This window comes from Diabrotica undecimpunctata, chromosome 6 (assembly GCF_040954645.1).
Source record: "Diabrotica undecimpunctata isolate CICGRU chromosome 6, icDiaUnde3, whole genome shotgun sequence".
In the NCBI taxonomy this organism is placed as follows: domain Eukaryota; kingdom Metazoa; phylum Arthropoda; class Insecta; order Coleoptera; family Chrysomelidae; genus Diabrotica; species Diabrotica undecimpunctata.
Window position 1 is genome coordinate 102739280 of NC_092808.1, and position 15082 is coordinate 102754361.

The following is a 15082-nucleotide window of genomic DNA, read 5'->3' on the forward strand; positions in this document are numbered from 1 at the left end:
TCTATGGATGATCATGCTTTCCTAACCTCTCATGGCAATCAAGTAATTATATCTGAATAAAACTAATGAGTGATTTAAGCTGTGGAGAATTAAAGTAAACCTCTTAAAATCTACACATATTACATTCACTCTAAGAAGAGGTACATGTCCACAAGTCAACCTCAATGGATATTCTTTACCTTATAAGGGGTGTAAAATATGTTGGCATCCACCTGGACAAAGATATATGGACGAAAACACTACAACTAGGATTTTCATACTACAGAAAGCTTTACTGGATGCTGGAGCAAATGTACACCTATCAATTGACAATAAGCTACTGATATACAAAGTAGTAATAAAACCCATTTGGTCATATGGCTCCCAGCTCTGGGGATCAGCTAGCAAATCTAACGATATGAAAATAAAAAAATTTAAATTAAACATCATTCATTTTTAACAACATGTACATTTTTTGGCAATTTTAATTTTTGTAAAGGGTTTTACCCTAATATTTTGGTGGCTCAGGCATGTTAACCTGCTTTTAACAGATGATGCAATTATTATTCCGAAAACGTTTGTTATTTTGATGTAGCCCTTCTAAGGGCTTTTTAAATATACCTACATACAAAGATTTGAATCCTCTCAACAGCCAATAAGCGAGGAGATTAAAAATATATTTTTCTTTAATCTACCTAATGGATCATGACAGTGTTTACAGTAATAGAAGCTAGACCTGTAACAACGTCAGCGATTCTGTTGTGTGCCGTTTTGGTTTTCTTGCTCGCGTATCTGTGTATATGCGTATGCGATCGGTAAATAAGCCAATATGCGTTATGATGCTTTGGTCACTGGATGTAACATCTCTCTGAAATTGTAAAGATGACCAGTTTTACTTTCTAATGTGAAATAGATTGTAAATCTTCTTAGACGTGAATAAAAAAGTTTTTGTACTATGGTTCTTTTTCCGAATTCTGTATTTGGAATCCGATCTCTTAGAGATAGGCCCAACGTTGATGCTTCCATTGCATATTGTATGGTTTGTATTAAGAATATCATCAATATCTCGCTCCAGAATAAAATCGTTCCAGGAATGCCCCTCCAAAATAGTGTAAATACCTTTTTATAGTGTCATATTTTAAAATGTATATAAAATATAATCTCGATATTGCCATTTTTAGAGTAGGGGTTAAAATTAAACTGTAAAAATATTATTTCCAAGTAGCAAAAAACAAAATAATTTGTTTAACTTGCAAACATGTCAGATTATGTTATAACCAATAGAGAATCGACCTAAGATGCCTCAACTCAGCAGATGAAGGTAGCGACCTAGTACTGTGTAAAATAAGAATCATCCTGAAATACTTCACACCCAAGATAGCGGCGCCAACACAAACAAAAATCAAAGTCGAATAACTAAATACGGAATCCACGGAAAACTTATACAGAAAAAGAATATCAGAAAATATTGCTAGAATGAAATATTACTAAACGATAATTTCGAGGAAAGCTGGGAAAAACTCAAAAATAACATAACATAGCAACATAATCACTTAAAGAGAGGAAATCAACAAACACTGACATATCAAAAAAGTTTCCTCTCTAAACCCCATGCATGGTTTAGAGAAGAAGTGAAGACTAAATGTGAAAAAAGAAGAAAGCCTTTTTACAATACAGAACACAACAGGCATATAACCACTATAAACGAATTAAAAATGAAACGAATACTTCAGTTAGACAAATAAAAATGGAATACTGGCAGAGCTTCTCACAACAGATGGAACACGACCTCCACGTTGCGTAGTGAACGTAGTGATCCTGCAGTGGGATCTTGTACTAGATAGAACGACAAATTACTGGAAACACGTAGTAAAACAGACAGAGTAATGTCTACATAAAAAGAAGGAGAAGAGAGCTTTCTAACAGTATATTGAAAACGATATATGAAAAACGGTGCTGGAAATCACAATGCCCAATTATATTTATTGTTGTTAACTGTCAAGAAATATAATAATTATTAAAAAATATAGGAGTTCTTTTCAAGCTAGTCTGTAGTTATGTAGATATAGGTACACAATTTTTTGGGTATTGCAATAAACGTTGACTACCAGTTAGCTAGCATCTTATAGCCTATTATAAAATACACTCAGGTGCAAAAAAATCGATCCATTCCTTATTTCTTATTTATTTGAAGTTGTATAATTTTAGAGACATTAAATTATGTATGTAAATTTAGGTGTACCCTCGTATACGAGAAATAAAATAATATTTTTAATATTGCTTTTTATATTTCTTAAAACAAATTGGTATTTCAGGTTTTTGTCAAAAAGGTCTGAAGCAAGTAGATATTTATTGAATGTTGTTTTTAATTCAAATTTTATTTTTAAGAGATTTTATTTTCAAAACTTGTTATGTTTTTATTTAATTATCCTTCCTAAATGTCTCTAACTCCGACAGATGTTGCAAGGGCGGTGACTTTAGTTCAAGATGGTCGTAGCCAATATTATGCAGCTGAAATGTTGGTATTAGTCGATTTTCGGTTCAAAGAGCAGTTCGGCGTTTTAGCGACACCGGTAACTTCACAAGAAGACCAGGATCAGGTCGTAGAAGGGTAACATCCGAAAGAGATGATCGATTTCTGGTCTCATCATGTTTGAGCAATCGGCATTTAACTTCAGTTGAACTGGCAAATCGTCTGAACGAAGTGAGAAATGTGGATGTAAGCAGATGGACAGTTCGTCGACGACTTGTAGAAGGTAATTTATTATCCAGAAGGCCAGCCCTATCTCCAATACTATCCATAGAACATCGCAGAGCTCTCCTTGCTTTTGCAAGAGAACATGAAAACTGGAGTGATGCAGATTGGAGCAATGTATTGTTCTCAGATGAGTCCAGATTTTGTCTAAGGTCACCAGACGGCCGAGAAAGGGTTTGGAGAAGACACGGAGAGCGATATTTTCAATGTAATATTGCGGAAAGAATAAGTTATCAGTGGGGGGGGGGGCTTCGTTATGGTTTGGGCTGGTATCAGTTCAGAATCCCATACTGATTTAGTTATTGTAGATAGAGGTTCTATGACTGCTGCAAGATACATAACAAGTATTTTAGATCAGCATGTGGTACCTTTTGCTCCTTTCATTGGACCTAATTTTATTTTTATGGACGACAACGCGCGTCCTCACCGTGCAAGAATCGTCAACCAATATATAGAGGAGGTGGGAATTGTCCGTATGAACTGGCCAGCTTGCAGTCCCGATCTCAATCCCATAGAACATCTATGGGATATGATGGGAAGACGTCTTCGAGCACGAGTACCCCGTCCAAACAACTTGGCTGAACTTACAGCGGCTCTTCAAGAAATATGGGACCAATTGGATTAATTTGATATCCAGAGGTTAATTACCTCAATGCCTAGACGTGTATAGGCTGTTATAAGGGCCCGAGTGGGAAACACTAGATATTGATTTATTATCAATGTTTTTCTTAATTTCAGAAAGTTTTGAATATTCTTGTATTTTTGAGTTTTGGCGTATGTCTCTATAAATAAATGATTTTTTTTTGGTAATCTGTAAAAATTATTTTAATCTAACATATACTTTTACATATCGACTCATCCAGCGAAGACTGTACTAACTCATTTTTTGAAGTTTTCGAATAAAGCAAGATAAAGTCTTGATTCGTGTAAAAAATCAGGGGTTCTTATTTATTAAATTCTTTTTATATTTATCCATTGTGTTTACCGTATTGTTCCATTTGTGCTTTTAAACATGTCAATTTTGTTTCTTTATCTGGATTTTGAATGAGTTAGTACAGTATTCGCTGGAAAAAAAATCGGGAATATAAATAATACATACCATCGTTCTGTGAAATTGTATTTATGATTAAAGTCTACATCGAAGTTAAATTACAAAATATTATAAACAAACGTTATTGCAGTTCTTCGTCGTCACTGCTAGCAGTGATTTCATACTTTTCTGATGTATCAGAATGTAGACTTCTATAGAAGCCATGATACATAGTAGGAATTTTTCCAGTATCACAAAGCCATAATAAGCCAGTTAACTTCTTCTTATCTATTGGCAAAAGATTTCTGTATACTTTAGATGGAAACTGATCAATACGAAATGGACGTCCCCTTTTTGCTTTTGTTAGATCACACCTGATAGAATCGGAACTTAAATTATACTTAAAAAAATAACATTTGGTGTGTTATATGAAGTACTGATTTGCTTTATTTTACTGATTTTGATCATTCCTTTTCCATTGTCAGTTTTCCAATTTTTATTGCCAACAAGGCTTTTGAAATCTAGAAAGTCTTCTTGTGACATTTCTGTTACATTATATACTTTTCCGACAGTTTTGGCCATTCTTATCAAAGTAATCCATTGTTCAGGAACATACAAGAACGACTGACGTTTTTTCGCGTTTTCAATTACAGCGTGCATGCTGTCTCCCTCATTTTGGGTGTGACCCTTTTCTAAAAATCTATGAATAATACTAACTTGGAAATAGACAGCTGCATAAGAGAACATTGAAAATATGGTGTGGTTTCTGTTTTGCCCACCACAGTTATCTGAATAGAAGATCAGTGATTTAATTCCTCTCTTTTTTTGGGTCTCTATAAACTTCCACAAACAACTAGCAACTTCGTTTGAGCCTCGTTTAGCAATTTGTTCATGCCATACATAACAGAAACCATCATTGTTGCCTATATCAAATATGGTGAAGTTGTATGTAGCATACTTACTTTTATAATAAAAATCGCTTACATTCGATTGGGGAGTCGCTAAAACTTTTTGGAGATCGAAACATGCAACGCAGATGGTCTTATCTGTCAAGGCGAGTTCTTTGTCACTGTTTTTCATATTTCTAGCTACTATTTTATTGGCTAAGTGACGTTCATAGTTCTCCCGTAAGTCGACCTTCACAGTTTCATCAGCTAGGTTAAAGACTGAGCAGACATCGCACTGATCTTTCTTTGGTCTAAAGAAACTGATATTAAATTCAGTGTTAAAGATGTCTCTATACTGACGATGCGTAGCAAGTTGTCCAATAATGTTTTCATCGCTATAAAATTCCGTATATAGTTTATACATTTTTTGAATGCTTAAACCCTCCTCAAGATACATCCTCTTAGAATCCTTTCGAATATAATGTGAGGGTACCAACGGAAATAATTTTATGTTCTTTCTCACACTTTCTACAATATCTGGAGTAAGTCTATGTGGTCGAACTTTATGTTTTCCACGTTGATCTGATTGTAAAACTCCAGTTTCCTTTCTTTTACTTAGTACTTAGTACTTAGTTTTTTCTCTATCTGTGTCACATGCTGTACAATAAAGTCCCATTGCCTTGTATGATCTTGCAAGTTCCAAAAGTTTTTAAAAATCTTCTGTCTTATTTCTTGATTAATTTTTGTATTACACTTAAGTCTGCATGTTTGTTGGCAAGGTTCGCCTATTTTTCTTTCCTTAACCAGTTTTCCCTGTCGATTTGTATGTTCCAACCCACGATCTAGACCAGTTTTAGATTTTACATCAATCCATTCTTCTTCTTTTCTTTCTCGTTTTCTACCCACTTTAATTCTAGTATTACTTTTCCTGTTCTTTTTACACTTACTTATTTGTACCTCATTTTCTTTCGTATCATCATATGGAATTTTCTTATTATCATTTTCTGAAGGTAAATAATCTGGGTCACTATCTGAGCTTGCATGAAAAGGGTCTTCAGTATCAACTTCAAAATTTTCGTCAACTGTATTCGTTCGTTCTGTTTCTGAAAACAAAAGACGATGCATGTTACATTATGAATCTTTACTTGTTTAAATTAAAACAAACCTATAGATGCTTCGATATTAGTAGATATACCTTCTTTGGTCGTATTTAGGTCCGGGTTATCACAAATTGTTTCTAAAAAATTTGTAAATAATTCATGTTTCTATACATATTAAAAATATACTTACCTCTTGAACAATGCGCCTGTCGAGAATCTGTTTCTCGCTTGTTGGTTGTCCTTACTAAATTTACCATGAATTGACCTCTCGAATACATCCTGGATTCTTAATTAAATTTATAAAAATGTACCTTCTATTCAAACGTAATATTTTTAATAGCAATTTATACACTGTACAACTTTTATACGTAAACACTGTTGGTCATGTAAGCGTATCACCAGCGTACTTTACTTAACCTCAAAATGCGAAAACTGTATTAACTCAAGAGACAACGGCGCTTCCGTTCGGAATGCCGAGGAAGACTATACTAACTTAAGATAGGATAGTTTTCGTTGGAAAATGTATAGATATACAAGTTAGTACAATATTGAAGTGCAAAATTGGTTGCCTAAACATGGTCAAATTAACTTAGAACTTTATTCGCTGAAAGATATCACGGTAATCTACATCTTCGGGGGTGTAACTCAAAAACGCCAAAAATTGAGTTAGTACAGTCTTCGTTGGACGAGTCGATATATACCTTATTTAAAACTAATATCTTCAAACGTTTTCTTTTTTCAGCAAATAATACCCATGGATCGATTTTTTTGCACCTGAGTGTATATTTTAATTTAATTTAATTTGAACTGTACTTACTTGTTATAGATATAATAATAAAGCCATTATATTCACATTACTAGTGATAATTAATTGATGCCTAAATTATCGAATAGGTTAATGACATTTAAAGTAAGTTTGATCTAATTCCAAGATAAATAGTAATATCAGTAATTAATTTTATTAAGTAGGTATCTCATGGATTAAACAATCAGTTTGTTATTGATAAGATAGTGGTAGCATAGTTTTAATGTTCCATCCATTGTTTGACGAAGATTATTATGTGGTAAGAAAAAAATTAGTTTTATTTTTTATTTATACTTAGATTTACAAAAAAGTATAGTTGACAATAGATTTTAATCTAGAATTTCTTGTGTAAACACGAAAGTGATAATTTTAGATAGTTTACAATATATGTTTCCGTGATTAGTATAAACTTATAACTAAGGTCAATATCATAAATTAAATTAATATGAAACTTATATTATTAACATTTCGGATTGACTGCATCCAATTTTGGTAGAGCTTTCGACTCTCTATATCTGGAGTCATTAACAGAACTTCCGAGATCTCAATGGTCCTAGTCCCCATATCAATTTACTGTTACAAACTTCAACTATAGTTAAGTAGTAGTAGTACAGTGTGTGATAAGTGTGTTACAATGAGTCGATCTAGGTACTCCGAAGACTGAAACTACGGAAGTCCTGATGACGAGTCCCGAAAGAAATCGAAAGCTCGAGGAAAATTCAATGCGGTCCATCACGGAAATTATGAAGTTTTATTTTTAAATTTCTTAAATGATATTCACCCTATTCAGAAGTTTGATGAAGCCACAGTATGTCTCAGAAAGTTGAGACCTGGTGGTAAACTTTTTTTACTATCAATTTTAGGGAAAAACTTTTGTGTATGTACAGAGTTTTTTGGCTTCGGACAACACAAAATAATGGAAAAACAGTTATTCTTGGTAAAAAGTTCTGTCTTCTTCTTCTTCCTTCTTCTATGTAGGCTTTATAGCCTGTTTCTTCTTCAATATTAGCCTCCTAAATTGTTTAAATTATCGCACCATCTTTTTCTTGGTCTGCCAATACTTCTTCGTCCATTAGTTGACTTATCTCGTGCTTTTCGTACTATCCTATCCTCTGCCATTCTACTAATGTGTTCGTTCCACTCCTGTTTCCGTTTTGTCACCCATCCATTTATGTCTTCTATATTGCATGCTCTTCTTATATTTTCGCTTCTCTCCCTATCCAACAGACTTTTCCCTAATATTCGTCTTAGTATTTTCATCTCCGTTGTTTCTAGTAGTCGTCTCGTTTTAGATGTGTCTTGTCTCCGCCGTGTATGTTAATATAGGTCTAATTGCTGCTTTATAAATTCTTGTTTTTGTGTCTTGTCTTAGGTGTTTGTTCTTCCAGATTGTGTCATTAAGAGATCCCGCCGCTTTACTTGCTTTTAAGCTTTGTTGCCGTACTTCTTCTTTAACACCTCCGTAAATAGTTATATCTATTTCCAGATATCTAAACCTTGCTTCCTGCTTTATTATTTTCCCATCAATTTCGATTTTACATCGTGTATTTATATGTTGTCATACATTTGAGTTTTTCTGCTGATATCATCATGTTGTATTTCTTGGCTGTTGTATTGAAGATGTGTGTTAATCTTTGGAGCTCGTCTTCTGTCTCTGCGATTAATGCGGCGTCATCTGCGTAACATAATATTTGTATTTCTTTGTTCCCCATTCTGTAACCATGACCTTTAAGTACTGCTTGTATTATTTCGTCCATTATTATATTAAAGAGAAGTGGGCTTAACGAGTCACCTGTCTGACTCCGCTTTGTACTGGTACACACTGTGTTAGTTTTCCATTTATCTTTGCCTGTATTCCATTATGGAATTCAATGTTTTCGATGGTTTGTATAATATTGATTGGTATGTTTCTTTTATACAGTAGGTGTAAGATGTCTTCGACTTAGATGCGATCGAACGCCTTTGTCAGGTTTGTAAAACATAGATATGCTGGGTTATTGTGCTGGATGGCCTTTTCTGTGATTTGTCTTAGTACAAATATGGCGTTAAGGATCTTCCGTATCTGAATCCTTTTTGTTTATCTGATAAAGTTGTTAGTCTATTGATTTTGTTGGTTAGGACTTTTGTGGTAAGCTTAAGTGCGGTGTTCAGTAGACTTATACCTTCATAATTGTTGGGGTCTTCTTTATCTCCTTTCTTGGACATTGGTATCATTATGCTGTTTCTCCATGCGTCTGGTATCTTGCAGTGCAATATTAGCTTTTGTATAAGTTTTGTCATCTCAAGAATTATACTTTCTCCTCCGTGTTTTAGAAGCTCGTTGGTTATTCCGTCTGGTTCTTTCTATTTTTGTGTGAATTTGTGGCTATCTCTACTTCCTGAAAACTAATTTCTATTTAGTGTCTTAATTCAGGTACGTTATTGTGTTGATTATTATTTTTCTTATCTTTTGGGAAATGTATCTTTCCTATTTGTTTGCTGGTATGTTATTGTATTCCTTTAATTCTGCCATTTTTTGTTTCCGTTGTTTTTTTATGAATCTCCATATTTGTTTTTGTGTACCGTAGAAGTCGTTTTCCATCCTTTTTGTAAACTGTTCACAATGTTCATTTTTTTGCTTTTTTTACCAACTGCTTTGTTTCATTTCGTATTCTTCTATAGGTGTATTTGATAGATGATTCTGGAGTATTTGATGTTTTGTACTTGATGTAGGCCTCTCATTTCTCTTTACATTTCTCTTTTATTTCTTTTCTGACCATGGTGTATTGTTGTTGTTTCTTTTGTTCAGTATGACTTTGCGTTTTCCTAGAGCTGCTGTTGCTGTTTCGTCAATGTTGTTTATAATTTTCTCCCAGCTCGCGTTTATATCTTCAATGTCGTCTATTTATTTCAGCTGTATCTTCTCTGCTAGCCTCCTTTGGTACACTTATCCTGTAGAGTCGTTCCACAGTGATTCTGCATTGACTTTTTCCTCGGTGATTTCTTGTAGAAAAAGTTTTGGTGTTATTTTCATTCTTATTTTGTTCACTCCCTGCGTCTGCTGAGTTTAAAGTTTGGATATCTAGAATCTGATTTGGGTGGATTTTTTTATTAGTGACTATAAAGTCAATCATAGATTTGTGCCCCCTGGAGTTTTCAAATGTATATTTATACTGGAGCTTATGGCCGTAAAAAGTTCTGCATGGCCTAAAATTTAATTCGCAAACATTAGAAGTCGCATATGAAGTAAGTCAAAAAATATGAAATTTGAGAAAGAGTTAAGTTCGTATATTTTTGAAAATATCCAAAATTATTAAAAAAACATGATAAGACCTAGCAACCATGTTTAAATATTCAATTAGATCGATTGACATTGAAACAACTATTTTTTGCTTCCGAAATGCATTTTAATAATTATTTGTTTTTGCTTCTGGTACTATGTTCAGTCGCCATCTTGCTACTAATTCTATGCATTCTTGGGCCTGCTATGTATGGAAGTATGGATCCTGTCCATCACTACATTACCGATTACCATTGCAAAGGATTATTGGAATAGAGAATATATTTTCACCCATAGTGCCCAATGATATCTCGTATGTCGCTATACGTTCATAAATAATGAAGATACTGTGTATAGGCTTTTTGGTAGTCGCTTTGTTTATTTTTTATCTTAATATATTCATTATATCCTCCGCGTTTATTTAATGCATCACACGCTCCAATCGGATCAATACCAACGGAGATATGAGGTAATGCCCTTAGACAATGCAGCGATGTGCGTTTTTTCTGTCTCAACATATTTGCTATACTATTTATTTTATTTAATTTTACTTAATTTTATTTAATTTTTGTTTAATGTTAATTAAGTTTAATTTAATTTTATTTTATTTTATTTGGGAAAAACGTTGCCGTTTGTTAAACGTAATTTTATTTTTATAATAATTGTATATATGTACCGTGTGGAAACCACTTATGGAATAAAATTGTTTGTGTCCTTATTATAGAAAATAATAAAAAACTCTGAAACACGTTAACTTTTAAATTTAAACGTGCGCTTTTTAAACATAAATTTAAATATACAGGGTGATCCACGCAAGTCTGGCATAGCCCATAATCCTTATTTTTAATGAAACACCCTGTATATTTTTATGTTTTTAAAAGATTTTTAACAACCTGATTTCAACGAACTATATCATGTAGGGTCTATAATGAATAATACAAGGTGAAATTTTGAAACTGATAATTTATCACGTGTTATGATATTATTTTAAATTAGCTAAATACCTACAGACAATACACTTCTACTCTAAGTGTCTGCATATTGGAGAAAATTTATGTTTAGTAACCGTGTTAACATTTTTTGTCTTTTTCTTCTTATAGTGCCGTGCACCTATAGTGCGTTGGCGAATTATCTTAAGGCCAGACGTCTGTCTTTTGCGGCATGCAAAAGATCACCAGTGTTATTTATGCCTATCCAGTTCTTTATGTTCCGTAGCCACGACATTTGTTTGCTACCTACTCCTCTCTTGTCTTCAATCTTTCCCTGGATGATTAGTTGAGGGATTGCGTATTTTTTTCCTCTCAGAATATGGCCGAGGTATCCAATTTTTGGTACCTTGATCAAATTTCATTCATCATTCATTTTTTGTCATGAACAGGTAAAAGCTGTCTAGATAGTCTGCTAATTAAACTAAATCGGTAAATAATGCGGATTGTTATCAATCAGTTGTTGGTGTGTTGACATTTTACATTAAAATAATAAATTCCTAATTAAAAGCTAGTTTCTTGCAGAAATAAAAATGAAATATTTAACTGAGACCCACCGAATTGAGATTTTAATGATGATCGGTTACGGGGAGAATTGTAGAAGTCAAGTTTAAGTAGTAGACTTATTTAATCAGAGGTATACTCAGTTGCCTAATATTGCACAAGGTACTGTATCTAAAATTAATGCACAATTCAGAGAACTTGGACATGTCAAACCGTTAAAAAGAAAACCGAACTTCATTGAAGATGAGGTGAAAGTGGATATTTTTTTAAGTGTCGCAGAGAATGCAACGTTCAACGGAGAGGTAAAGCGACAAAACTGTAGATATTGGTCAGCGGAGAATCCTCATTGAATGCCTGAGACACACACTCAGTATACTCAAAAGTTGAATTTTTGGGCAGGTATTATAGGAGATTATATTATGGGTCCTATATTTGCAGATGGTAATTTGACAGCGGAAAGATATTTAAGAATCCTAAGAGACGATGTTCTTCCTCAGTTGGCTAACTTATATCCCAATCCAATAGATCCGACAATACCGCATGAAACTGTATGGTTCCAGCAGGACGGTGCAACACCCCTTTATGCTTTAATGGTGAGAAATTACTTGAATGAAATCTTTTTCAATAAATGGATTGGGCGAAGGGGTACTATTGAGTCGCCAGCTAGGTCGTCAGATCTTACGCCTCTTGGATTTTTCTGTGGGGTTATCTCAAGAACAAAATATATGCAACACAACCAACTAGCATTGAAGACCTCAAAGAAAGGATAACTATAGAAATACGGAATATTTCACCTCAAACTTTAAACAAAGTTCGGGACGAGTTTTATAGGAGACTGTGTTATTGCCAACAACAAGGTGAAAAACATTTTGAGCATTTATTTTAATGTAGTCCAATCAATTACCTCGGGTATTGAAGAAAATTATACTTAATTTCAAAATTTCACCTTGTATTATTCATAATATACCCTACATGACATAGTTCGTTGAGATCAGGTTGTTAAGGAGCTTTTAAAAACATAAAAATATACAGGGTGTTTCATTTAAAATACAGATTATGGACTATGCCAGACTTGCGTGGATCACTCTGTACATTCAAATGTATGTTTAAAAAGCGCACATTTAAATTTAAAAGTTAAGGTATCTCAACATTTTTTATTATTTTTTAAAATAAGGACACAAACAATTTTATTCCATAAGTGGTTTCCACACTGTATAAATGTATGTAAATCTTACCGTACAATTACAGTAAACTATATTTTTCGCAATTTTGCAAAAAAATTTATTACTGACGAAGTAGTAAAATTTCCGTGTAAGGATATTTGAATCATCAATTTATAGAATTTACTAGCAATAAATCAACCGTATCGTTTCAAGAACAAAATATAATTGAAATGCCAGATGTTGGTAGTTCAGATTTCTTTCATAGGTGGCGTAGTTATCCTACTGGACAAACAGTGTGGCTTGTCGTCCTAGCCTTTTGTATAGATATATTATTGAGATAAAAATAAATGTGACTTAACGAAGTACATTCAATAAAAAAAAGGCAGAAAAAAAGCAATTACAACCAGTCGTCAAGCTCATAGGAGGCTTATCTATTGCGCTGAAAAATTCCCATCTGCAATTGCGGTGTTCTAATAATTCATATTGGATACCAAAAATCATACGTTCAAGATGTTTACTAGAGCGTCATTTCACAATAAATAAATACTTCGTGATCTGCCATACCCAATTTTGAGCGTAGGCTACTTTTTTGCGAATATCTGTGTTGGTACCATTAAGTGTATATATACATACATGATAAATGAACTCATAGAAACCATATTTTCTTCTTCTTCTAGTTCTTGTTTTTGTTGTTGTTGTTGTTCTTCTTCTCCTTCCTCTTTATAAGCCTTTGTCTCCCCCATTCTGCTTATGTGGTTATTCCATTCTTTTTTTCTGTTTAGTGTCAATTCGTTTATACACTGTGCCTTTCATTTTCTTCTGTCTTCACTCCTCTTTCGATCTCTCAGCGTATTTTCTGTAATTCTTCATAGTACTTTCATCTCTTCTGTTTCAAATAGTCTTGTTTTTGTGGCTGTATCGGATCTTGTTTCTGATACATATACCATTATTTATAATATAAAAATGAATCGCAAAATGTGTTGGTAAGCGCATAACTCAACAACGCTTGGACCAATCTTAACAATTCCTATTTTTTAAATGTTCCTTGAAGTCTAAGGATGGTTTTTGCGGCAAGAAAAATTCGAATAATTTCCGGGAAAACCCTAAAACAGCCCTTTTCTTTTTCCCATACAAATATTTTCTAACTAAATGTAGAGTCAATTTGAACTTTATTGCTATTCAATAAAGTTTATATTAAATTACAAGCACTCACTGTTGTCCAAACAATGTAGGTGTGTTCCTTTTAATAAATTCCGCAGGGAATTGCAAAATAAGACGAAAAAACAACTTTATTTTTACACTCCGTATATGGGTAAAATATTGACATTTCCTAGAAAACATTAATACAGTTATTGCTTAGAAATAGATCTGCAATGATCTTTCTTCCATAGATAAATAAAATCTTTTATAAATAAATAAATAAATAAAAATAAAAATTTTCCATAAATCTTTTTCCCATACAACTATTTTCTAACTAAATGTAGAGTCAATTTGAACTTTATTGCTATTCAATAAAGTTTATAATAAATTACTAGCGGACCCGACAGACTTCGTTCTGTCAAATAGATTAGGAATGTGGCAGTTTATTTCTTTAATTCTCCTGAACAGAACCGTCACCATGATGATAGGGCAGTATGTGAGGGTGAGCTCGGGTAACCTAAGTATCTTCGCTTCCACGAATTTTGGCCACCCTTTTGGACCCACTAAAAACCCCGACTGAGATGTCTGCCAGAGGGCTTCAAACTAAGAGAGGAACATAAGGTTCAAATCTGATTGAAAAATAATCTAAAGAGATAGTGGGAACCTAAAGACGACAAATATTTATAAAGTGGGTGCTTCAATGACAAAACATAGAGATAATTAATTATGTATTATTATTATTATTAATATAGGGTTAATAACCGATGTAATAAAGAATAATGAAATAAATCGTATATAAGTATTTTCAGTAATCGCTTTATTGTAAATCAAGTGAATCATAATTATTAAAAAAAATCTGTTTTATTTTTATTATAGTGCTTTATGATATACAATGTTTTTTGTTTGATTATCTGGTGAATATACAAACAAATCTGATAATTTTCCAACACGGGAACATGTAAGATCTACGGAGCAATCATAACCCATTTGGTAGTGCAATGATTTTATTAGCAGGAGATTATCGTCAAACATTGCCAGTGATTCCACGATCAACGCCAGCTGATGAACTCAATGCATGTTTAAAGTCCTCCAATTTGTGAAAACATGTCAAGGTATTACACTCAAGCAAAAATATGCGTGTCGAGTTGCAAAATGACCAATCTGGAGACATATTCTCTAAACAACTCATTAACATTGGTAATGGCAAATTTCTTATAGACTATAGACACCTTGACTGGTTGCATTAACTTTCCTCAAAGTTTTTGTCAAAAAAGAGGTTTCCAGATGTGGCTCAAAATTACAGAAATCATGATTGGTCGAGCGAACGGGCTATATTGGCTGCTAAAAACATAGATGTAAGTGAATTAAATTTCAAATTACAGGCGAATTGAGGATATATAAATCAGTTGATTCGGCTAATAACCAAGATGATGTCGTTAACTATCCGCCTGAATTTTTAAACTCGCTGGATTTA

At 33.3% G+C, this 15082-nt stretch overlaps 2 protein-coding genes across 3 annotated transcripts in view; one reads left to right on the plus strand and one right to left on the minus strand.

Annotated features, from left to right (window-relative positions):
* The window catches only part of LOC140443663 (uncharacterized), a 97449-nt gene that overhangs the window by 58394 nt on the left and 23973 nt on the right, over positions 1-15082 (plus strand). Inside the window, exon 1 of one of the 2 annotated variants that reach the window (XM_072535036.1) lies at positions 6672-6815. The exons of the other annotated variant lie outside the window; for it this stretch is intronic. The gene's annotated coding sequence lies outside the window, so the exon portion shown is untranslated. Of the gene's footprint in view, positions 1-6671; positions 6816-15082 lie in introns of those variants that run through there. 2 annotated transcript variants of the gene reach the window in all.
* LOC140443662 (integrin alpha-PS4-like) overlaps positions 1-15082 on the minus strand; it is a 157411-nt gene that overhangs the window by 1807 nt on the left and 140522 nt on the right. The window lies entirely within an intron of this gene.